Source organism: Chlorocebus sabaeus, chromosome 13 (assembly GCF_047675955.1).
Source record: "Chlorocebus sabaeus isolate Y175 chromosome 13, mChlSab1.0.hap1, whole genome shotgun sequence".
In the NCBI taxonomy this organism is placed as follows: domain Eukaryota; kingdom Metazoa; phylum Chordata; class Mammalia; order Primates; family Cercopithecidae; genus Chlorocebus; species Chlorocebus sabaeus.
Window position 1 is genome coordinate 27,320,479 of NC_132916.1, and position 25,445 is coordinate 27,345,923.

Consider the following 25,445-nt stretch of genomic DNA (forward strand, 5'->3'; position numbering starts at 1 on the left):
ATAAAGGAAAGACTACAAAGATATCAGATATCTCAAGAGACAAAGTGAAGTGAATCCAGCAGGTGAGGAACTCCAAATTGAGAGCTGGCTTTGGACCAAAAGGAAAGAAAAATGGAGAGTTGAAGATGCAGAATTTCTTACCATATATTGTCTGGTGAATGAAAGATTACAGAAACTAGGACTATGATATCTACCTACATATCTTGCTTGCCGTGTTACATTTAATTATATGTTCTAACGAGCTTTTTCCCCCCTTTTTTGTCTTTCCCAGTCTCCTTTTAGTTTTAGAGAGTTTATTAATATTGGTAAATTTACAATTTATTTGATTGGTTACTATGTAACAACTTGGAGTTTCAATAAAACAGGAAAATACATGAAACAGAAATACTTTGTTAAAGCTAGAAGTGATAGCATATTAACTTTAGGATATTTTCCTTTGGTCAGAGGGAAGCATCTTTTTTGGAATAACAAATATGATTACTATATCCATCAACTAACAGCAAAAAACAGGCACATTCTGTTCCAAGAGTGTTGAGAAAGAGGGCTGATATGGTTTGGCTGTGTCCTCACCCAAATCTCATCTTGAATTGTAACTCCCATAATTCCTATGTGTTGTGAGAGTCGGACCTGGTGGGAGATGATTGAATCATGGGGGCAGTTTCTCCCATACTGTTCTCGTGATAGTGAATAAGTCTCATGAGACCTGATGATTTAATAAGTGGTTTCTCCTTTTGTTTGGCTCTCATTCTCTTCTCTTGTCTGCTGCCATGTGAGACTTGCCTTTCACTTTTCGCCATTGTGAGGCCTCCCCAGCCACATGGAAGTGAGTTCATTATACCTCTTTCTTTTGAAAATTGCCCAGTCTCCAGTATATCTTTATCAGCAGTGTAAAATTGGACTAATGCAGGGGCTGTTGATAAATAAGTGACAAGTTGAAAGGAAACCAAAATGGATAGTGCATTAAGTACCTTAGGGGTATACCACCAGGCCCAAAGGAAGGATCAGAGACAGCAATTACTAGAATCCAGAAGGGAACAATTAGAATTTAATTACAATTCATATGTAAAGAGTTCACTTTCAATTAAAAGATGCAGTTTTTCACTTTCCATTAAAAGATGCAGCTAGCTTCAGGCAAACCCACAGGAAGAAAGTCAAAAGAATAAACACCTATGGCTCACTCTCCTTTTCTGTGATCTTCTGACAGGCTTCCCTATTGGGCTACACCAACCTAAAATTAGCGCAGGAGCTATTGTGATCCATGCATGTCCACAACTTAGATTCAAGGTGAAGAAAGTTGGGTAGAGTTGAAAATTTCTGGAGCAGTGATATTATTTGAGCCAGAACATGTTGGGTTACTTGGAAGTTAAATATTAAAGAACATGGGAGGTTGATGAGGGTAAGTGTACATGTTGAATTAAATTTGTATTTGTTATGTGAGTGGATACCCAGCATCTCTTTAATGTTATTCCTCTCTTGGGGGGAAATTCTCCAAACTGAGTCTTGTCTGGCTAAGGAAGAAGCCACAAACTTGCTTTCTTATGTTCCCTTACAATTAAGGCATAGTCAGGCAAAATAATCATGGATAGACAGATGATCCCATGATAGATATAAATTTTTTTTATTATTTCATATATTTATTGTCTTATAAATTTGATATAAAATTTTATATAAATGAAAGAGAGTAGTGCCTTGTAGAAATAATTTTCAGGCAAAGGTTCTTGGCAAAGGCATCTGGATTTCAGGGATAGCAGAAGCAGAGTGTGTGACATTGTGTGTTCAGCACTGGCAGTGTAATCTGCTGGATTTGTGTCCATGGTGGAAGTGGTGGGGTCCTCAGCAGAGTAGTTGCATGTTGCCATTTGGCATTGCTTCTTGTTGTGTAGCTTCCTAGCCAGACTTTTGGGACCTGCTCAAGATTCCAAATCATTTTCTCTTCTTAAACTACTTACCATGTTGCAATATAAATTGTTGTTTATGATTAAATCTCAGACAGATACATACAACATTCTTTAAACAGTTGTACATGAACAATACTAATTGGAAAACAACTCAAATGTTTACTGATGAACAGTTCACCAAATGACGGTAGACTTATACTCTGAAATATAAGAATTATGTTTACATTTTAAAACATTTAACTGATGTTACACTGTGAGATAAATTATCTTTAGTAACAAGATAAAAGGAATAAAATCATTAACAAAATTATATTGTCATGTATGTATATATATATTTCTTACAAGAATTAATTTCAAAGTTAATATTCATTATTATTGTTTGAGACAGAGTCTCACTCTGTCTCCCAGCTGGAGTGCAGTGGCACTATCTTGGCTTACTGCCACCTCCATTTCCCAGGTTCAAGTGATTCTCCTGCCTCAGCCTCCCCAGTAGCTGGAATTACAGACACGTGCCACCATACCCAGTTAATTTTTTGTATTTTTAGTAGAGACAAGGTTTCACCATGTTGGCCAGGCTAGTTTCAAACTCCTGACCTCATGCGATCTGCCCGCCTGGCCTCCCAAAGTGCTGGGATTACAGGCGTGAGCCAGCATTCCCTGGAATATTTATTATTAATCGAGTAATTTTAAATACTTTGTCTTTTTTTTTTTTTAAGTTTGGAGGTATAAGTGCAGGTTTGTTACACAGGTAAACTTGTGTCATGGGAGTTTTTAGTACAGATTATTTTATCACCCAGGTATTAAGCCTAGTACCCATTAGTTACTTTTCCTGATCCCTTTTCTACCCCCGTCTTCTACCCTTCAAAAGACCCCCAGTGTATTTGTTGTTCCCCTCTACATGTCCATGTGTTCTTATTTATTCTTATTGCTTGCATTTTATTTTATTATGAGCAGTTTCAAATATTGCTTCTACAGTTTTACACTAGGAATGAAACAAAGAAGACTGTGATGGTAATTTTTATATGTCAATGTGACTGGGACACAGAGTAACCAGACATTTGGTCAAACATTTTGGGATTTTGGGTGTGTCTGTTAAGTGTTTCTGGATGAGATTAACATTTGATTAGTAGATGGAGTAAAACAGATTGCCCTTCCTAATAGGGTGGGCCTCATACAATCCATTGAAGACCTGAATAGAATAGAAAGGCCCAGTGAAAGAGAACTTCTGCCTGACTGCTTTGAGCTGGGACGTTGGTTTTATTGGGTCTCAGACTCTAAGTAAAACATCGGTTCTTTTTGGGTCTCAAGCCTCCCAGTTTTCAGACTAGAACTTACACTATCCATTTTCCAGGTTCTCAGGACTTTAGACTAGCACTGGAACTACATCAGTGGTCTTCCTGGTCTCCAGCTTGCCTCCTACAGATCTTAGGACTTCTTAGCCTCCATAATCACATAAGTCAATTCCTTAGAATAAATCAGTCTCTCTTTCTTTCTACACACACACAGACACACACACACACATACACACACCACACACACACGTCCTGTTGGTTCTGTTTCTCTGGAGAACTGTGACTAATACCAAAGACCCCTTTTTTTTCCAGACAATAAAATTAAATAAGAACAATAATTACAACTCAGCAGGCTGACAATAATTCAAATCATTTTTATTCATTAGAACCTCTGTTTTCTAGTTTTGATTTTTCTTTCCCACGTATCTAAAATGTTTGAATGATGCAGCCTGAACGAGTGTTTGCAGCCAAAGTCAACAGTAGGCACTGATTCTAATACATGCAATTATGCACCAGGAAATGTACCGGATATAATCATTGATATAATCACAGAAACATCCAACAGCACAGTTCACAACAATTCTCTTTATCCACTTTTAAGTGTATTGATTTTGGATTTAAGAGCTAAACTGAGAAAAAAAATTGCAGCACTTGCGTGAAATGGGTTTATTTTCAGTCTTTTTATGAGAGGATGACAATGCATTTTGTATTTTTTAAAATACACATAATACAGAAATAATGCAAAAATCATGCAACAACACTCATTATTGGCCACTTTTAAGATCTGTGGTCTCTAACATATTGTGAACTTCCTGATTAAAATTGAGAGATTTACTTACTTAAGGTAAAATTAAAAAAATATATATATGTAGTCTCAGGGCTGGGCATAGTGGCTCATGCCTGTAATCCCACCACTTTGGTGGGTTGAGGCAGGCAGATCACCTGAGGTCGAGAGTTCGAGACCAGCCTGACCAACTTGGGGAAACCCTGTCTCTAGTGAAAATACAAAATTAGTCCAGCATGGTTGCACATATCTGTAATCCCAGATACTGGGGAGGCTGAGGCAGGAGAATTGCTTCAATCAAGGAGGCGGAGGTTGTGGTGAGCTGAGATCACACCATTGCACTCCAGCCCGGGCAACAAGAATGAAACTCGGTCTCAAATAAATAAATAAATAATAAAATATATAGTCCTAGTTTCCATATTGCCACATAGGATTCTTTGGTGAATTTCAACTGAAAGAGAGTAATGTGGAAAGAGGTTGCTTGCCTCCATCCTGGAGAAGATTCTGGAGTTTCATTTAGTTCTGAGAGACAGAAGGGTATGAGGTTTCACAGTAGACCTTTGTTCCTGTGTTGGGGGTGCCAGGAATATATTCACAAGTAAAGTTGCTTGGTAGAGTTTTGGCCCTTGTTTCTGGCTGAGTAGCCTACAAGCTTATTCTCTGACCTGGCCACAGGTCATTTATATTTATATTTATATTTACTCAAATGTGTTATATTGTCTGCAATTTTAAACCTTTACCTTTATACTGACCACTAAGATCTAATAAGATAAATTGCCATCATCTTAAAATTCAGTTACTAATTTGCTAAAAATCTAAAACTTTTCTATAACTTTGAAATTAACTTCTTTTTAACCTTCCTAATCTTACTACTTTTTCTCTCCTCATGTGGCCCTTCCAGGTCATATTTCTATAATACTATTCTTATTCAATATACAGACACATGCACACACACACCACTGTTTTCCATGTGTCTTTGTCCACATAATTGACGTATTTTATGTGCTATAAAACTTTTATGTACAATGTAATTTTAAAATTTACCCATGATTTTAAATATAAATTGAGTTATTTCATTTAGCTGCTTTAAAATGTTTCTATTACTTAAATATACAACACTTTTTCCGGTTTGGGTTATTTTTCAGGTATACATAAAGGATAATTGCTTGATCAGACAGTATGCTAATTTTTAGCTTCCCATTACAATTCTTTATAGGAGTACTTATGCCAATTTACATTTTTACCATCTGTGCATGAGAATTACTCTTTCCCCACAATTTCCCTTCTACTGATAGTTTTAGACTTTATTTTTGTCTACTATTGAAGAGTGAAATGTTACTTTTTTTCTTTGAATTTTTATTTGATTGTAGAAAGATTAAGTATTAAATTAATATAATTATTAGTTATTCAGGATTCCACTTCTGAAAATTGTTCATTTGTATTCATAGAAGCTGCTTCTGGTATTGGTCAAATCTACTTGGTTCATCTCTGATTTCAACAAAGGTAAGTTTAGTGGACATTTCTTTGCAAACTCACACAACTAGCAGCCAACCTCAAATTTGTAATGAAAGACTTAAGACTTTCTGCACTTTATCTCAGAGCCTTCTGGAGTGCCAGGGGAGTTAGCTAAGCCATTTCTCAAGTACTGCTCTGAAGTGCTAGTAAACCCTCAGGGCCAATCCTCACACAGTTTTGCTCAGGAACCAGTGTTGGAAATGGGATCACCCAGCTTTCTGTTCTTTTTCTTAACTGATGAATAATAATTATATATAATTTATGGTATACAATGCGATGTTTTGATCTATGTATACATTTAAGAAAAATTCAATCAATCTAATTAACATACCCATCACCTCACCAACATCATTTTGTGTGTATGGTAAGAATGTTAAAAATCTGTCCTTTTAGCAATTTTGAAATATATAATACATTATTGTTACCTGTGATCACCATGCAGTGCAATAGATTATTAAAACCTATTTCCTCTCTTCTCTTTCACAGAGAAATTAGGCTCTTTGTTTGCTTCTTGGAGAGCTCCCAGCTGTATTGAGTCTTTGTCTATAACATCAACCTGCATAACAGACTTCTATGCTGGCTTTCCTTACTCCCCTATATTACTCTCCCTCATCTCCTACCCCTATTGCCAGGGATTACCTGGCACCCAAGTTCCTGGGCATTAAAAATAATGGCAAAAACCACAGTTACTTTTGCACCAATCTAATATTAACTGTGTTTTTTGAATGAATTAATTAATAGGAGCAGGTAAGCAAAATCTAAAATCCAGGAGTGGAGGGTGGGAAAAACAGGTATTAGGTAGGTAAGACTAAAGTGGAAGCTGAGACTAAGACAGTTATTTGGTTTCACAAAAATATATCTCTAGAAATTCTGAATTAATGAGATAACTACCTACAAGTAATAAATAGCACAATTTCCAAAGCATAATTTTATGTTTTAATTAAGGTGGGTTATCTTAAAATGTGATTTAAAATGCAGAAAGTTTTATCTTTTAAACCTATATAGCAAATTTTATTACATAGAAGTCTGTTCATATACTGATGTAGTACATTTTATTGAATTCTAACTACTGGCTTTGAGCTCTATTCAATACTTGTGCCCATAGCTACATGTAAAACTATTTGGAACTCACTTTAAAAAATCCAACTTTATATATACTCCAATGACATACATCCTGTCGTCAGTCTGTTTTTAACATCTCAGATATGTATTTGAAGGGACTATGGACTGAATTGTATACTACCAAAATTTCTGTGTTGAAGCCCTAAACCCTAGTGTGACTGTATTTGAACAGCTGGACTGTAAAGAGGTATTTAAGGTTAAATGAAATCATACAAGTGGGCTGATGTACTTATAGGAAGAGGAAGAGACCACAGTCACTCACCATCATGTGAAGACATGGCGAGAAGGTGGCTGTCTCAACACAGGAAGAGAGCCCTTACCAGAAACCAAACTGTACTAGAAATTTGATTTTGGACTTTGCAGCGTCCAGAAGTATGAGAAAATAAATTTATGTTTTTTGAGATAACCAGTTTATGGCATTTTTTTTTTTTTTTTTTTTTACAGCAGCTCAAGCTAACTAAGACAAGTTGGTATGTAATATTTAGGAAAACAATGTAATTATTTATTGCCTCCTATCTTTCTGACACCATATGTTGATGGAGATTTGATAGTGTTCTATGACTGCTATAATAAATTACCACAAACTTGGTAACTTCAATAATAATAATTTATTATCTTGCAATTCTAGTGGCCAGGCATCGAAAAATGGATTTCACTGGGCCAAAATCAAAATTATATTAGGCCTATATTCCATCTGGAGCCTCTAGGGAAGCATATGTTTTCTTGCCTTTTCCAGTTTCTAGTAGTTGTCAGTAATTTTTGTATCATGGCCCCTTCCTCCATCCTCAAGTTGAGAAGCATAGAGTCTTGTGTCTCTGACTCTGATACTAATGGTTTGTGTCATGGGCCTTTTCTACTGTGTTTAAATCTCCCTCTGACTTCCTCTTTTAAGGTCACATATGATTACATTTAGGGTCCACTCACATACTCTCCCCATCTCAAGATCTTTACATCTGTAAAGTGTCATTCACAAATTGCATGGTTTAGCACCTGGGTATCTTTGGTGGTTATTACTCAGCCTACAACAAAAGGTTGTAATATTTGTGGGACACTGAGGTATGGGCATGTAGAGGAAAAAAAACAAAGTACAGCACAAGTGTCACCTCCCAAAACAAAACAATGTATAACATAATCTGAAATACATAAAATAGAATAAACTAACAACCATGGCCCCACCTATAAGATATCATATTCCTATTTGCAGTGAATGTGTACTAATCTCCTTGTTCTGACCAATTTGCTCTTAGAGTCATTACATATTTCTGAAAAGTATCTGTCAGGCTTAATGTGGGATGGTGAAATATTTTATTACTGAAATATCTAGACAATACTAACTTTATGGCCATAACATAGACAATTAAAATAATAGGCTTATGCTTTTAAATATTTGACAAATTACTGGAAAGCTTTTAATGTTCACTATAATTTTGCATTACTCTATAATATTAATATATTTTACCAAAATAAAACTAATAATTATCAGGTCAAAGACAAAACCTTAAAATATTTTGTGTATTTAATGTGATTCACTGTAGCCACTTAAAGTCTGGTAAATATTTATCACCTCCTTTTGTACAGGTAAAATCGTGCATTTGTTATTGTAAAAATTATTTAAATTCTAAAAGCTATTGGACATCTATCTAGAAAAAAACCCATTATGTTAAAAGCTCTGTATTTTATTAAAAACAACTTTACATTAATGTGACAAAACAAAAAATGTCACAAAGTGAGTACTAACCAGGTTAAGCATCAACTAGTACATGGATTTTATTTTCTTTTATTTTGTTACTCTGCATTTTTTCTGTTTTCATTGCTTACATTTTAATTATTATCTTTAGGACCTTTGACATCAGTGTGAAAATTGATATTTTTAATTTTTCAGCAATGCACTTTATTAAAATAAATAGTTATGTTTTCACAAGACAAAGAACCTCATAAGAGTGTTTAATGAAATATGTGATTCATGAATTGACCACATTTTCCCCTTATATGAGAATAGCTAGCATCTTATTACTATTAATTTCTTAGTTATCTGTGTAGCCAAACATTTTGGGGTACGTGCTACCAATTTACTAATACACAGCCAGTTCTTTTAAATTATTAAGATAACAAAAAAGGAATAAAACTGGCAAGTAATTGCCAAACTTCTTATCAGATAAGTAACAAAGTAGGGACTAGAAATTTTTCTGACTACTTGAAACTCCATATTCATATAAAAGTAAAACTAATTTTTGAAACCAAAGCAATTATGAAATCTAGGGAAAAGGTGAACTGAATGTGAGAATTCCTTCCCCATTACACCCATCTTCAAAATACTTGCCAATTTAACCCAGAAGAATGAATACTAACAAAACCTTGGACTTTGCTGAGATATCTGTCGAAATCACTAACAAGTCTCCCTCCTTTCCATGTGAACTGAGAAATTCACTAGAAAAGAGCTATCCTCAGGCCGGGCGCCGTGGCTCACGCCTGTAATCCCAGCACTTTGGGAGGACGAGGCGGGCGGATCACAAGGTCAGGAGATCGAGACCATCCTGGCTAACACGGTGAAACGCGTCTCTACTAAAAATACAAAAAATTAGCCAGGCGAGGTGGCTGGCGCCTGTAGTCCCAGCTACTCGGGAGGCTGAGGCAGGAGAACGGCGTGAACTCGGGAGGCGGGGCTTGCAGTGAGCTGAGATCCGGCCACTGCACCCCAGCCTGGGTGACAGAGTAAGGCTCCATCTCAAAAAAAAAAAAAAAAAAAAAAAAAGAAAAGAACTATCCTCAACTCTGGAGTAAGAATTGGAGTTTCTGAAAGAGTTAGTATTTAGGGATCTGTATTTAGTTAGAGGAATATTAAATCGACCTGAATTGTGGTGTCCAAAATGTCACAAGTTGCTGAAGTCGCAACTCAATCTTCCCTGCATTAATGTTGCAATTGTGCAAAAAATTGAAATTGAGTGTGAAAGATACTGGAGAAACAAAAACTTCTACAGATGCACAAAACCTTAGCCTCAATTGTGCCTGTCTCAATTGTAATTAAGCTCATATTCATTCAGTAAAATTGTGACCCAGTCTCACTGTCTCTGCATCCTGTCTTAGCTTTTCATATTTTGAATACGCTGAAAACTGAACAATTGTCAGAACAAAACTGAACTTTGACTTTTCTCAATCTATCACATCAATACTTTAGGCAAGTGCTTTCTGCGGAATGCTCATCTTGACCTTTCCACAGTACATTTTTTAAAAGGCTTGAACTAATGGTTTTATCTGTTTTGTTTTGTTTTGTTTTTTCTTGTATCAAAGTAAAGTCTTTGCAGACACTCAATAGTCTTTCCTCTCCCTCTTTCTCTCTGTGTGTGTGTGTGCGCGCGCGCACGCACACACATATAAGAAGACTTATATGCAGGGAAATAAAGATCCTCCCAAAAGTTAAAAATATATGCTTGAACTAAAATAGAAACCAGTAATTTAATCAAAATAAACTTAAACATTGTTAAAACTAGAATTAAAGATCTGAAACAGAAATGTTTAAAATAATTTTTAAAATCAGAGAAAAGGTAAAAGGAATTATGAGAAAAAGAAGAGTGATGTGGTTAATAAATCCCAGGAATCTCACTTGTGAAAATACATTATCCAAAAAGAGAAAAATATTAGACAGTTGAACATGAGGAAAAAATTAAGATATACTAGAGACAAATATGCCTGAGGGACAGATTGGTGTTCAAGGAATTAAAAGAGTGACTAAGTCATAATCTGTACTTTCAAGAACACTTATTTAGGCATAATCTGGTTAAACTTCTTTATCTCTAAAGTATTTTATAAGCCTTATCCAGAAGAAACAGTTTTTGTACAATAAGGAAAAACAGACATGATTATATATCTCATCCTCAATCCTGAAAGCTAGATAACAATATAGTAGGATCTACACACAATTGAAAAAAAAGACTGCTACTTTAAAATTTTATTTCTAGGCAAGACATCATCCGTCTTGTAAGGTAAATGAGAGATAAATGGGATCATCAAAAAGGCAGAATACACACCAAGTAACTTATCGGAAAAAAAAATTAAGAAAAATACTCTAATAAATCAATCACAACAAATGCATTAAGATGGAAAAAGGAAAAGAAAAGTCAGGGTTCACTTAGTCTCAAATGGAGAAAATGCACTTCTCCTTAATTCACAACATAGTAGAGGTTGAACTAAAAGTTTTCGAGACTTTAGAAAATGGAAGGAAAAGACAATGCAGTGAGTAACTCACAATTACTGCTTCCATAGGTACCCTTTTGAGGCCAGCTAATTACCTCAGTCGTGACCTATCTCCACGTAACTAAGAATTATTTAGTGTCGTATTTTGAAATTACCCCAGACTTTCCTGTGCCACAGAGTCTAGCCCAAACTGCCCCTGAAACTAAACCCAATTTTTGGTAACTGATTTTATGCCTCAGTCTTGACAGCTTACTTTCTTGGATTATCTACTGTGAATATCAACTCTCTCAAGAGGAAAAATCATTACAACTCCTGATGATCTAGCCATATTACCTGAACAGAGCAATTATACAATAATGTAATATTTATATTAACTCTAACATTTAAGTTACTTTGGCTTAAATACCACACTAAGTCCAGTTTTGAATTCACTGAATTTAGTCAAATGTCTTGTGAGTTTCTTCTCACCAGATGGCACAAAGAATCTTAGGTTCCATTTTATTATGCTTGGGATCACATGTGTTCTTGGATGGTTTAAGTGGTTGATAATAAATACCATATTGTTTGAGAAAATCCTTCCTGAAGCCCTGTGCTTTGTTGGGGGCCACTAAAACAAAAGAACTTACATTAAGAGATGCACTGAGCTGATTATATACTGTAAGTCATAATAAGTCATAACACCCAGAATATTTTATGAGACCAATCCTTTCTTAGGTAGACATCAATAATTCAAGAAACAAGGGTGCACTCAACCTGTCTTCATGCATTGACTTAGGAAGAAGCACATAGAACATGGAGACAAAAGTTTGCAGTGAGCCAAGATCGCGCCACTGTACTCCAGCCTGGGTGACAGTGCAAGACTCCATCTCAAATAAAGAAAAAAAAAAAAAAAAAGAAAGAAAGAAAAGAAAAGAAAATGGAGACAAAAAAGACGACTTTTTCTTTTAAACCAAGGTTGGCTAGAAGTTGAGAAAAATAACACTGTGTTAAAACTGATAGCTGCCCTCCCACACCCCAGGGCATTAGAGCATTGAATTTTCTACAAGGAAAAAAACACTTAAATTCAGATTGAGTCTTTCCTTAAGAGTTCATTTTTAAAATTCCTTTTTGATTCACAGTAACATTAATGTCCTATAGAGACAAAATACTTGTAACATAATTTAAATACTAACTATTAGTATCAGTAGGAGCATGTCTTTCTCTCTTCTATATTCATTTTTTTCCCCTTAGAATCACAAATATAAACCATCTGCTATACCAGATGCTTGATTTTCTCTTTATAATATAGAAATTATAGGGGGAAGACTCCAAAATCCCAGACACACTTATCCATTTTGTTTATCATCATTATCATTATCATTTTCCCAGAATTTCAATAAATGATGCTGTTTCTGTGGTTTGCTGTTAATAAGATGTTGTGTAGATATGGTTTACTCTCTTTTTCTCCTGTAAGATGCCAGTAAAGTTTCAGTTGTCCAGAAATCTGGATATGACTTGTTATGGCTCTGTCATTCATAAACTCCACCTATGTACAGTATGTTTCATTTTAAACTGAGTGTTGACTTAAATTTTATTGTAGTGTTTATCAACCGGTTTCGACACTGAGGTTTTTGTTTTTCTCAACCCCCAACATTTTGAACTCAATTACTTGTACTTTCAATTACCTGCCAGGTTTTGCCTAAGGTAGACAGTATTTATCCCAATCCAGTTCTTTATATCTAAATCTTTTGATTTAAAAATGAATGAGCTTGTGAGTGTGTGTGTGTGTTTGTGTGTGCATGTGTATGCACATTCATGACCATGCTCCTTTATCTGTGCATACATGCAAGAGAAAACCATTTTCACATGTGGTGGATATATCATTATTAACAGGAAAACCTAGCAAAGCAATTACAGAAGGAGATACTAAGAACTCACAATACTTAGCATATAAGTACAGTTCTGGCTTTGGAAATTAAAATAGCCCCAGCTAGGAAATTCATTTGCAGTTGTACAACTTTTTACAAGAGCTATTTAATAAAATACACAGACTGAAATTTCTAGTAATGAAATATCTAATTTTTACAGTGCTTAGTTTAAAAAAATCTATTTTTCAATCACAAATCTACATAAGCTTGCAGCAGCACAGTAGTGAACACTCACATATTTTTAGATAAAGTTATAATTTCAGGACAATAAGGTGACAACTAATATGAGAAATACGATTATCAATATCTTTGTCATAGAGTGTTATGAAGAAAAAATGAAATAATATATGTAAAGAGACGACTACTCTCCACAGAGACCAGATTCATAAGTGCTTGTTGAACTTGAATAAATTTCTTCAAGTTGTTCTTTCAGAAACTTGTAAAATACCTTTGTTAAGAAATTGAAAAATTAAAATAACTATAGCATTAGAAATCTAATTACTAAAGTGTGTTGTAATGAAGATATAACAGCTATACTTTAAAGACTGACCTGTGAAGTGCTATTGATACAGAATAATGCAAAACATTTTCACCAATACCAGGAAACGAGCAAATCAACATGAATGCAGAAGGAAACAGTACAAGTATGAGAACTCCAAGAAAGAAAATTTTTAGCAAAATGAGGAGTCAGAATGTGACTTCACTTGTCTGTACCAGCTGCAAAATGATCACTTATCTGTACCACCTGCCAAATGAGTGACTTCTAGGTGGTGTGGAGGGAGTGGCGGTGGTGGTGGAGGTGTTTTATGGTCCCAAACAAAACAATATTATCTGTCTCATTTGAAAGTCACTCAAATAAACATATAACTTTATTTTAAAGTCTGTTTATGCTCTACAATCAAAGTTTTAGGACAATCAATGAACTACTGTGCCCTTCTTCCAAGTACATCGCTGGCCTACACGGGTAGTCTGGAGTCACCAGAGATCGTCTGGTGGAGGATGATTACTGTTACATTTGTTGGAAGAAAAGTTTCTCAATTAACCCAGTCACACATGCTACTTATGAATACATACCTATTTTAATTTACTAAATATAGAGTCATGTGCAAATATATATGCATAACTTAACCATTAGCAAATGCTATTTTTTAAATTCTGCAATATGTTTTTATTATTTTTAATATTTTGTGCTCTTAGATATTTCTGAATTAAATCAATCTTCCAAAAATTGTTAAAGAAACATCTCAACCAGGTGCTTCAAAGGGAATGATCATTTCTTTACCATTATGCTGATGTCCTACAGCCCTTAACCATATACATTGCATGTGGCTGTATGCTTTTGGCTGTATGTGTCTGCACAGAAACATATGCATACATGTATAATAAGTTGACAGCAACAGAAAAAATTGCAGTTGTACATTTCAGTAGTTTTTATACTTCTGTTTTGAAAACCAATATTGTGTTAGTTTAATGCAACAGCAATTTTTATTATAACCATATATCTAATTTGAAATGCAGATGCATAAAATTCAAATACTGTTCAAGTACTTGGTTCACTGACAGCCTTAATAAATCAAATCAAATTTTAAGTACATATATGTCCACCTTCTCAATAGAGATGTGTGCTAAAGTCTTATTTATGTGTTAATTGATTTCCTTACTGTAAACGTCAACTACTGTTTTGTTGTTTCCTAAATATAGTAATACATTAGCTTTTCTTAGTTTCTCTTTGCATAAAATGAATATAATTTTCAATGTGAAGCTTTAAAAGAAAACATTTTAGTGTGTCATAATAGTGAAACAATGATAGAGGCAGGAGGCAGAGAGATTCTAGGCAGACATGGGTAGGTCCCTGGCAAAACCTCACCTTTAAGCCGAAAGACCCGAAATCTGAAGCCCAAAGTGGTAATATCTATCCCTCTTTTCCCACTCAAATGTTGCCTTTTCCTATACTACCCATGGCCCTCTACACCCTGAATTCTGTGCCTATAAAGACCCCAGACTCAGTCGGAGAGAAGTGGAGAAGCAGCTGGACATCAGGGAGAAGTGACTTGACTTCAGAGGGCGTAATGGCATGACTTTGGAGAATAGTACAGCTGGAGACGGCTGGACTTGAGGGGAAGGTTGCTTGTGCATCCCATCCCCTTTCCAGCTCCCCTTCCCGCTGAGAGTCACTTTCATCATCAATAAATTCCTCCGTATTCACTGTCCTTCTATTTGTTTGTGTAACCTCATTTTTCCTGGATGCCAGACAAGAGCTCAAGAGCCATGAGTGCCGATATCCACAAAAAGCTGTCACACTGGCCCTGTGCCCCCATTGGTGGAAGGCTGCTGCCCTATACAGTGAGGCAAAAGGCCCACTGAGCTGTTAACACTTAAGACATCTGTGCACAGCAAGCTAAAAGAGCATTGTAACACTTCCTCTGTGGCTTCAGGGGCCACAGGCACGGCCACCTGGATGCCACCATGGAGCCTGCATGGAGTTAGATCCTGCCAGCAGTCAAAAGTGTCTGACCAGATCCCACACTTGCTCACCTATGTGCTCCCTCCCAAAAGGAGTTGGGCATGGTGAGCCAAGTAAATGAAGTTTGTTTCTGAACTTGCTCACTCTGAATCTCCACTCATTTGCCTGCATGCTACTTCCTGCAGGGAGTGGAACCCAGTGGACTCAAGTGAATGGATGTGTTAGTCAGGATTCTCTAGAGGGATAGAACTAATAGGATAGATGTCTATATAAAGGGAAGTTTATTAAGGAGTATTAACTCACACGATCACAAGGTCCCACAATAGGCTGTCTGCAAGCTGAGGAGCAAGGAAGCCAGTCTGAGTCCTAAAGCTGAAGAATCTGGAATCCAATGTTTGATGGCAGGAAGCATCCAGGACAGGACAAAGATGTAGGCTGGGAGGCCAAGCCAGCCTAGTCTTTTCACGTTTTTTCTGAGTGCTTTATTCTGGCCGCACTTGCAGTTGATTAGATGGTGCCCACCCAGATTTAGGGTGGGTCTGCCTTTCCCACTCTACTGACTTAAACGCTAATCTCCTTTGGGATCACCCTCACAGACACACCTGGGATCAATGCTTTCCATCATTCAATCCAATCAAGTTGACACTCAGCATTAACCATCACAAGTATTTACTGTATTAGTCCATTTTCATGCTGCTGATAAAGACATATCCGAGACTAGGCAATTTACAAAAGAAAGAGATTTAATGGACTTACAGTTCCACGTGGTTGGGGTAGTCTCAGAATCATGGTGGAAGGCAAGGAGGAGCAAGTTCTATCTTACATTGATGACAGCAGGCAAAGAGAATTGAGTTTGTGCTGGGAAACTCCCACTGTTAAACCCATCAGATCTCGTGAGGCTTATTCACTATCATGAGAAGAGCATGGAAAAGACCTGTCCCCATGATTCTATTATCTCCCACCAGGTCTATTCCACAACACCTGGGAATTATGGGAGCTACAAAATGAGATTTGAGTGGGGACACAAAGCCAAACCATATCAAAACAAAATTACTTCTGCTGGGCTGCCGGCCAGTTCCTGCACTTGCCGGTCTGCGTGCTTCCTCCCACAAGGAGTTGCGCAGGGTGGGCTGAGTAAACAAGGCACCCCTGTTGTGAGTCCTGCAAAGGGGTCAAGGGAAAATCCTGCTTCAATAGTAATAGTTAGGCGTTAAATATTTTATGATTAGGAATTCAGAATATACTATTTTCAATAAAGGCTGGGTGAAGAAGAGTGATTGGTGAATTAAAGGCCTATTTTACAAACATTATAATACTATAAAATATATATGTATGTCAATGATGGCTTCAAAAACATAAAAAATATTTTCAGGAAATTTTCTCCTTAAATTAATTTTAAAAGAATTAACATAAAATACATAGATATTTAGAAAAATAAGAAGCAAAGAAGACATTAAAAGACAAACAGGAAAAAAAATAAAGTATTATCATAAAGGAACAGGAAGAAAAGTTTATTAAGATGCCTGTGTTATATCTACGATATCAGAAGGCTTTAGCTCTTACCAATATAGTTTCAACACATTCAAATTTCTTGATGTTTTATTAGGTCTAAGGAAAACATCTAAAACTTCCTGGTTTAAGAAAATATGTTTACTTATGACGTGACCTTATACCCAGAAAGCTCTAAAACCTCCTCCAAAGATGCCTATATTTGATAAATGACTACAGTAATGTTTCAGGATACAAAATCGATGTACAAAAATCAACAGTGTCTGTATACATCACTAATGATTACTCTGAGAACCAAATCAAGAATTCAATCCCATGTACAAAAGCAACAAAAAACATAAAATACCTGGGGATACATTTAACCAAGGTGGTAAATGATTTATACAAGGGGGAACTACAAAACACTGATGATAGAAATTGTAGGTGACACAAATAAATAGAAAATCACTCTATGCTCATGGATTAGAAGAATCAATATTGTTCAAATGACCATACTGCCCAAAGCAATGTACAGATTCAATGCAATTCTTATCAAGTTACCAACACCATTTTTCACAGAATTAGAAAAAGCAATCATAAATTCATATGGAACCATAAAAGAGCACAAATAGCCAAAGCAACTCTGAGCAAAAAGAATAAAATCACATTACCTGATTTCAAAGTATTCTACAAGTCTATAGCAATCAAAACAACATGGTACTGGTATAAAAAATGGACACATAGATCAATAGATCAGAAGAGAGAACCCAGAAACAAAGTCACATGCCTACAACCAAATGATCAATGACAAAGTCAACAAAAGTATACACTGGGAAAAGGACACTTTATTCAATAAATGGTGCTATAAAAATGGAATAGCCATAGTCAAAGGAATAACAGTGGACCCATATCTTTCACTATATATGAAAATTAACTCACTATGGATTAAAAAGACTTAAATGTAAGACCTGACACTATAAAAACCCAACAAGAAAACATGGGAAAAACTCTTCTGGACATTGGCCTAGGCAAATAATTTATGGCTAAGTCCTTACAAGTAAATGCAACAAAAACAAAAAATAAAAAAATGGGACTTAATGAAGCTAAACAGCTTCTGCACAACAAAACAAACAATCAACAGAGTAAACAGCCTACAAAATAGGATAAAATATGTGCAAATTATGTATCCATAAAAGGGCTAATATCCAGAATATACAAATAGCTAAATAAGAAAACATCAATCTCATTGAAAAGTGGGCAAAAAATCTGAACTCAAAGTTTTCAAAAGAAGACATATAAGTTTCCAACAAAACATATGAAAAATGCTCAAAATCACTAATCATCAGAGTGATGCAAATTAAGATCACAATGAAATATCATCTTATACTAGTCAGAATGACAATTATTAACTGTATGGATATTTCTGAAAGAACTGAAAATAGATCTACCATAGATTCAGCAAGCTCACTGCTGGGTATCCACCCAAAAGAAAAGAAATTATTATATCAAAAAGACACCTCCACCTTTCACAATAGGAAAATCATGGAATCAACTTAAGTGTCCATCAACAGATGACTGGATAAAGAAAATATTTTAATATGTATGCATACCATGGAATGCTACACAACCAGGAAAATAATAAAATTATGTCTTTCCCTGCAACATGGATGGAACTGGAGGTCATTATCATAAGTGAAATAACTCAGAAATTTAAAAACTGCATGTTCTCACTATGGGTACACATGGACATACAGAGTGGAATAATAGACATTGGAGACTCCAAAAAGCTAGGAAAGTGAGAAGGGTTTCAGGGATAAAGGACTACCTATTGGGTACAATATAAGTATTTGGGTTATGGGTAGACTAAAAGCCTAGTAGGCTTCCCTGCTACACAACATATCCATGTAACAACTGTATACCACCTAAAACTATCTATCCATCTATCTATCTATCTATCTATCTATCTATCTATCTATCTATCTATCTATCTATCTATCTCTTGTGACTTCCAACAAGTATACAAAGAAACTCCCTAAAAATTAATTTTATAAATATTCTTAGTATAAATAGACAGTGTAGTTTGCAACCCACCTTTGAAGCTCAAGTAACTATGGTCCTGAAACTCAACAAAGATAATAATAATAATAAAAAAAAAAAAAAACAGAACAGCATCCCCCCATCAAAACAGATGCAAAAATCTTTTACCAAAACATTATTAAACTGATTCCATCAGGCAATAAAACTGATATTATATCATGACTGAGAGTTTATCCCGTGAGCATAGATACTGAAATTGTTAAACTTTTAGCGCAAAAAAAAAAAAAAAGCAAACAAACAAAAAAACTCCTGCTATATATTAAAAGAATAATACAGCATAACCAAGTGGAGTTTATTCTGTGATGACTTAACATTTGAAAATCAAATAATGAAAGTCACTTATAGATTCAAAAGCCTCAATATGTGCACAAAAAAGCATGTTTGACAATAATTCAGTATGCATACATGATAAAAACTATCAGTAAACTAAAAATATAAGAAAGATTCTAAATTCAGTAAAAGTCACATATGAAAGATCTTCATCTAACATCAAAGATAAAGGATGAAATATTAACCACTTTTCTCCTCAGGTCAGGAACTAGGTAAGAATGTTCATACTCATCACTTCTATTAATCATTGTACCAGCAGTAAAGGTAACTGTCATAAAGCAAGAAGAAGAAATGAAAGTATAAAGGTAGAAAATAAAGAAATGAACTAGTCTTTATTTACAAAAAGAATAATTGCTTGTATGAAAAATTCTAAAGTATCTACAAGCAGACTATTAAAATTAGTAATGTATCTACGCCGCTGGGATAAAACATTAATATGCAAAAGCAATTATATTCTATATATAGCAGCAATTGTATTTGTGCATACCAACAGCAGTCTTAATTACAATAGTGACAAAAACTAAAACAGAGATTAATTTAACAAAATACGTTCAATATATCTGCATTGAAACTTACAAAACATTGCTGAGATAGACAATGCCCATTGATTAGATAATGGAATATTGTTAAGATGCTAACTCTTCATAAACTGATCTATATTTTAAAGCACTTTTGATCAAAATCTCTGAGGATATTATTAATGGAAATGTTAAAATGATTTTAAGATTCATATGGAAAACTCAAGAATCATTGAAATTGTCTTAAAATAAAAGAACACATTTGAAGGTTTATACTACCTTACCTCAAACCTTAATATGAAGCTACAATTATCAGTATAATACGACGTCAACATAAAAATAATTTAATTGAAGCAATGAAACAAAAGAGAGTGTATAACAACATATTCATGTTTTTGTGATTGATTGGTTTCCCATGTAAGCATCAAAACAATGCAAAGAGTAAAGACAAGTTTTTCAATTATTGGTGTTAGAACCAGATAACCAAATTTAAATTAATGAACTTCAATCCCCATCTCAGATTATACAAAAGTAATAATTTTTAAATGTCATAGTCCAAAATATAATAGCTAAAAATATAAACCTAGAAGTAACCACGGAAAAATATCATCTTAACCATGTTCATATATAATTTCTCAGGACACATAAATAACCATAAAAAGGTAAAATAATATATTAGACTTTAACAATGGCAAAGACTTCTAACTGAAAGACAAAATTAAGAGAGTGAAAAAGAAAGACATGTACATAGAAAATATTCACAATGTGTGTACCTAACAAATTTTTTGTCTCCAGACTGTACAAAGGACTCCTCCTACTCAAAAACAAAAAGACAAACACTCCAATGAAAGACCAATGCAAAAACTGAACATATAATATATAAAAGAAGCTTTATAAATGGCCAATAAACATGTAAACACAGTGCTTGACATTACTGGTTATCAGGGAAATAAATATTCAAACCACATAGAAATACTAGTATACATTCATTATAATGGCCAAAAATACAAAATTATTGAAGCAAAAAAAAAAAAAAAAAAAAAAAAAAAAAAAGCTGCAACAACCAAATGTTGGCAAAGATAAGGACTTGAGACACAAAAGTAACTCTCAAATCGATCTAAAATACAGAAAAGGAAAAACAAAATAGCAAAAAGCAGATGAACAAATAAAAACGAAGAGTAAGATGGTAGACCCCATAATATCACTAATTACATTACATTTAAAAGGACTAAATAGGCCAAGATTGTCAAACTAACAAAAAGATTTCAATTATACGCTATATATTTAAAAACAATTTGAAAGTAAAACTATGAAAACCATGCCATGCAAACATTAATAGAAATTCCTTGAATCAATAGGAAAGAGGTCCATATTTTAAAAGAAATACAGAGAATAATGAGTTTGTATCATCTATCATGAAAATCATTTGAAATAGTTTTAGTATCCAGTTTATATAATTGGTTAATATCAAGAGCTATAAATGCTCATTTTTCCCTGTACTAGGTAATAGAAAATAAGAAGCCTGATTGATTATATTAAAAGTAGAAAATCTTAATGCTTAACTATATTAAATCCTCAGTTCAAGTGAGTTTATTTATTCTAAAAACTAGATATATACCCTTAGGAACTTGAAAGAATCTAGACAGAAAATATTACGTAAGATTTATTAATATTGTGAAAGTTTTTATCTTTATTTCCTTTCACTAGACTTGAATATACATTTTTTAGAATACTTTCGATTTTGATCTATACAATATAGATCCATTCTGTAGTATTTACCTTTCACTCCTGCTACTCAGTATAGAATGCGCATTTACCTTTCTTCTGAGTTTTCATAGTCATGAACACGTTAATTTTTCCATATAATGGCCAATCCGAGCTGTAGTGATGAGGTATGCATTTTATAATTCTATGGAGCAAACCCTATAGGAGAAAAAAAATAAGTAAATATACAGTTCATGATATATAGGCTATATTTATCTAGAGGGAATTTTCTTTTGAGAATTATTAACAGGAGATATTTCAAATTATTATACAATAGCAAGTGTATTCATTCATTAAAATATTCTCACATTTAAAACAATTATAAGGAAGGAAGGGAAGAGATCATACAATGGTTATGACTGGTTTGTTTGTTTGCCTGTTACAGGAATCAATCTACAACCACTACAGTGAAGTGGTTACAGCTCTGGCATTGAAACCAGGCTGCTATAGAGCAAACTGTGCTAGATAAGTCATCTTAGGCAAATCATTTAGTGTAACTGTATCCATTTCTAGCCAATAAAACATGACAACAACAGCATCTACCTCACACTTTTCTTGTGAAGATTAAACAATTAACATAGATCAAAGCTTTAGAACAGTTGCTGAAAAGTAAACACAAATATAATTTTTATTTTCTTTTAGTAACCAAAAATAATGATTATTTTTGTATATTTTGAAATAGATAAGGAAAAAGATACACTTAGAGAGCCTAACATTTTCTAAATCATTTTAGCCCCTTAGGTCAAATTATAAAGAAAGATTAAATACATTTCTACATTTAATATCACATTAAATATTTTTACAAAAAAGTAAAATAAAGTAATAATATTAGAGAACGCAGCATTTGAATAACTAAATGACAATGGCCTCATCTGATGAAAACATACAAAGTTTCAAAACCATCATACATGTAATAGCATAAACATCACAGAGCATAATTTTATTTTTATTTTACAAATTAATTTTATTATACAAAGAGTAATTTTATGATAATCTTTACCAAGTTTACTCAGACACAACGAAAATATATTTGGTAAAACTAAGACAACACTTTTTTACAGATTATTTTTATGTGGATTTATAAATGAGCAAAACATAACAGTTGTATCTCATATATAAAATCAAAAATATATATATATAATGAAGATAGTCACTCTAGGCGTGGATATTGATGAAAAATTGTAAGATGTTTTTTACTACAGGCAACATGTGATTTCCACCCCTCCTCCCCAAATTCATTACAGCAAGCTTCAAAGAGTTGAAGCATGGCAAAGATTAATCAGTAATATTTAAAGGGAGGTGGATTTCAGTTTAAGACAAGACAGAACAATATTAAAATGACAACAGATACTTGGTTATCTGTGGGCCGGTTCAGGTTCTTGACTTTGCTGCACAAATGAATTTGAGAGCGAGTACAAAGTAAGAGTGAAGAAGTTTATTGCAAGGTGAAAGTACACTCTGAGAAGCAAATCAGGCTGCTCAAACCTACAGACAGCAGCTAGTTCCATAAGGGGAATTCCCTTTATGGGAACTGTTCATACATACTCTTAAAACACTGGTGAAGTCAAGTATGTAAAGGTAGACCTGCAGTTGGTGCATGCGTTCAGCATCTACATGCTCTAACACTTATCACATGTGTAGTTAGCACCTAACATCACCTAGGGATGTGTTTTGAATTATTAAAATGGAGACAAGGTTATTATAAGCTAAGCCTTGAACCTAGCTGTGCATGCATGACTCGGCGAAGTCTCTAACCACTTTCCCTCCAGGCAGGAATTCATACCCGCACACTCCCACAGGAATTTGCAGTCAGTAGCGTCTTAGGATTTTGGTGCTGATTGGCTGGAGGTTGGGGAAGCTACATCAGGAATAAGGAACGTTTGTTCTCTTCCCCTGGCCATTTAGGGTAGCTGGAACTTGTAACTATCTGAGAGTCTTCTGGTATTCTGTAGGACTGCTTACCTTACAAAAGAGTGAGATGCTCACACACTAGGGCGCAAAGGATGCAGACCCTACTGGGCTTCATACAAGGAGAGAAGTCAGTATCGCCTCATAACCTTACTTATCCTGCCTCATTTTCAGGGGATACTTTACTATCTTTGTAATTGTTCAATTCAAGACAGTAAGAACACTAATCAGAAAGTTTTTGGGAGTTTCATATACTTAGACCAGAGTAGAATTTAGCTAGATACCACCAATATCCTTTGAAACAGTCTATTCCATAAATTTGATGGAATATTTTACAAAATCACATTGCCATCACAGCAACAATGATCATACCTGATCACTGGGAATATGCCTTACCATGTTTAACGTCATAGAATGTCTCAGTTTTGTTTTTATTGCAAATTGGATGAAATAAATTGCATAGATACTGTATTAGTCCATTTTCACATTGCTGATAAAGACATACTTGAGACAGTGTAATTTATAAAGGAAAGAAGTTTAACTGACTCACAGTTCCATATGGCTGGGGGGCCTTCACAATCATGGTGAAAGGCAAAGGAGGAGCAAGGTCACATCTTATATGATAGCAGGCAAAGAGAGTTTGTACAGGGAAACCCCCAACTATAAAACCGTCAGATCTTGTGAGACTTATTCACTACTATGAGAACAATAAGAGGAAAACTGCCCCCATGATTCAATTATCTCCCTCCTATTAACACATGGAAATGATGGGAGCTACTATTCAAGATCAGATTTGGGTGGGGAAAAAGCCAAACCATATCAGGTACCTATATAGGCACTTACAAAAAAAAGTTAATGAAGTTATACTTGTATATTTATCTATGCCACAAGGCTCAGCCAAGTACGTTGTATATAATACTTAACAAAATAACACAATAATAAATTTACTACTATTTATCGTTATTCTCAACTTTCTATACCCAGATGAATACAAAAGTAGGCAAGAGTTTCTCTTCATCACTTGCTTTCCTTGTTGTTTTGGTTGGCTTTTTGTTTTTCTCTTATCTACTCTCCCCTGCTCTGCTTTTCTCTGGTGTTCCACTCCAACATCTGACGTCCTATTTCATTGTGGTTGAACAATCAAGACTTTAAAAATCCTAATATTAAAAAAAGGTACTTAATAAATAGGACTTTGATTTAATCAACAACTTAGGGTTTTACATAGACAAATAGTCTTACCACATGATTGTTATAGATATAGCCTTTATTACATCTTCCCAGAGGGAAAATTAGTAAGAAGACTATAATTACTTAAAAGTTCTAAATAAACAAATTGTACACAGAGATTATCATATGAATGTTCTCTCAGGCTCTCTTGAAAGACCAAGCTCTGAAAATATGTTATTTTCTATTAAAGAATAGTAACTGTTGCAAAAGTAAACTACTGACATTTCTCTTCCACTCTCTATAGTATTGTCATTATGACAGTAGAGAAGGATGGTTGTTGACAATTTACAACTTATTGATAAGTATAAAGAATTATAGGAAATCATCCAAGTTTCCACTATTCTGATATGGTCTCTGCTTATTGATTTACTCACTTATTTTTATAAATGTTTATACCATATATTTTTGTATTTAAGTGATCACTAATGATATTTATGCTATCAGTTCCTTTTTATTTGAATTATAAATAAAATACCTGACTGTTAGAATTATTTGGAGAGCAAGGCCAGGTGTGGTGTCTCATTACTGTAATCCTAGCACTTTGGGAAGCCAAGGCAGACGGATCACATGAGGCCAGGAGTTTGATACTAGCCTGGCCGATATGACAAAACTGCATCTCTACTAGAAATACAAAAATTAGCTGGGTGTGGTTGTTCAGACCTATAATCCCAACTACTGGACATGGGAGGTTGAGGCATGAGGATCGCTTGACACAGGAGGAGGAGGTTGCAATGAACCGAGATCATGCCATTGTACTTCACCCTGGGAGACAGAGCGAGGCTCTGTCTCAAAAAACAAAACAAAACAAAAAATTATTTGGAAAACAAAATGAAAATAATATTTTAAAGTAGCTGTAATTACCCTGCACTTCCATAACCACTATTAATGTTTTTATGAGTTTTATATATATTTTCTTTTATTTATTGTGCAAGTACCTGTT